We start from the raw sequence: 2,229 nt of genomic DNA, 5'->3' as shown, positions 1-2,229 counted from the left end.
ATATGTACAATGTACAAAGAATAGCGTCACTACAATAAAACTAAATACTAATAATTATTAAAAAAATATATAAAAAAATGGTAAAATTAGTTCATTTAAATGATAAACCTTACATTTTAACGATCTATCTTCAATTCTTCTTTAAATTAATTAATGGATTTTTGTATTGGAATATTCCTCAAAAGAATATAGAAACAAAATAGTTAAATAATCCTTTATTTCTTTATTAAAATTTTAACAGATCTGTTTCTATTATAAATTTTGTTGGTATATTATGTAAATATCTCACACCTTTGTAATATGTTTTCTTTCTGTAAAATTCGAGATTTTGTTGATCGATATTACTATTAAAATGAGTATTATATGCATGTTTATTAGTTTTTAGTGTAGGATCAAAACATTGTTTTACATAAATTATTGATTCAAATATGTGTAAACCATATACTGTCAGAATTCCAGGTTCAGAAAAAAATATGTTTAACAGAATCTATGCAGATTCTGTACATATCTGTACATTTAAGAATGTTTCATGACTCTCAAAGATTTCTTTTGTAGGACCAACAGCCAATCTAAATTTATCATTTAAATTACCAATTTTTGCCATTTGTCGCAATGCATGTAGACCAATAGACATCTTATTAGTAACATGATCTACATGTTTATCCCAAGCTAAACTTTTATCTATTATAAGTCCTAAAAACTTTGTGTGGTCTACTTGTTTAAGTCTGTCATTATCTAGAAAAATGTCATAGTTTAAATTTGATCTGGATTGCTTTGTAGAAAAAGAAATATAATTATATTTATCTGAATTTATTAAAAAAAAATTTTTGTCAAAACTTAATTCTTTTTAGACTAATATATTATGAAATTTCAATATTCTCAAACTTCTGACCATAAAACAAAGCATTTGAATCATTAGCATACAGACATATGGCACAATCCAACCCCTCCACCACCCCTGGCTGGCAAACCTCCTACATAACATAAAAACTATAGAGGTCCCAGGATAGACCCCTGGTGGAACACCATGCCGCAGTGTCTGCAGCTGTGATCTATGAGCCCTCATATACAGACTTTTAACGTAAAAAATTGTTTCTTCTATTTCTACATATTGTTTTCTGTTGGTTAAATAGGAATCAAATCATGTTTGCTCCTTTCCATATATATCTAAGCTGTTTAATTTCCTTATTAACTTTACATGAAAGACACTATCACATGCTCTGGTAAGATGTAAAAAAAATTCCAAATACTTTTTCTCTTTTATCGACTGAGTCAATAATGGACTGGACAAAAACTATAGCGGCTGTTATTGAAGCTGAGTTGATCCTGAACTGACAAGCTCTATAATGTGGTGTCTAATTTAAGTAATTATATAAAATTTTAGTTTTCCATTGGTTTATAATTCTGTGTTTTGTGGAGATTTTACTACAGTGACGTTCTTGAAGACATGGACTTGGATTGTAAGACTATTTTTAATTGAAGTTTTAAAATTGTATAATCTTCTCATAACATAACCTCACTCTTATTATTAAAAAACTTAATTGTATTGACTTCATCAATAATCTCAATAGTTTGAAGATTAACAGTGGCATTTGAAGTTTGACAGATATTAACTAACAATAACATTTTGGAAAGCCCAGTGACTGTTTTAAGACAAGACACCTCTTTTTCTCTTGCCAGTTGTATAAACTGAACTATCAGTGTTTATTTCTGCTAACTGGTTATCAATATCAAATAGCTCATTTGATAAGGTGACTGGCTCCTAATGTGACAGATCCAGGTTGAAAGCCCACTAGTGGCATATACTTTTTGCAACCTCAATTCTTTAATGTATTAGTAATCTTGTCTGAACGTAATAATAATTTTTATTTTAATCTTTTATCTGACTGTTATTTGATTTATTTAACTAATTGTTATATTTGTGTATTTTTATTATTTTAATATTAAATGTTTTGTATGTATGCATTGTAATTATTATTGTAATTGTTATTGTCACCTTTTATGCTTTTAAACTTATCTGGCTTACAACTTTTGTATTTTAATATTTGTAATTGATTCACAATTTACTTTTTATTGTTGTAATAACTATTTATAAGAGCCTTGATTACTTTTTAACCTGTCTGTATTACAAATTTTATTAATTTAATTTAGTTTTTACAACGGTTTTATTTAGAAACAAGGCAATATGTCTAAACATAATAAATACCTTTATGGTGTATGTGGAAAATG

The sequence above is a fragment of the Homalodisca vitripennis genome, chromosome 8 (assembly GCF_021130785.1).
Source record: "Homalodisca vitripennis isolate AUS2020 chromosome 8, UT_GWSS_2.1, whole genome shotgun sequence".
NCBI classification, from domain to species: Eukaryota; Metazoa; Arthropoda; class Insecta; order Hemiptera; family Cicadellidae; genus Homalodisca; species Homalodisca vitripennis.
This window is presented reverse-complemented; position numbering follows the sequence as displayed.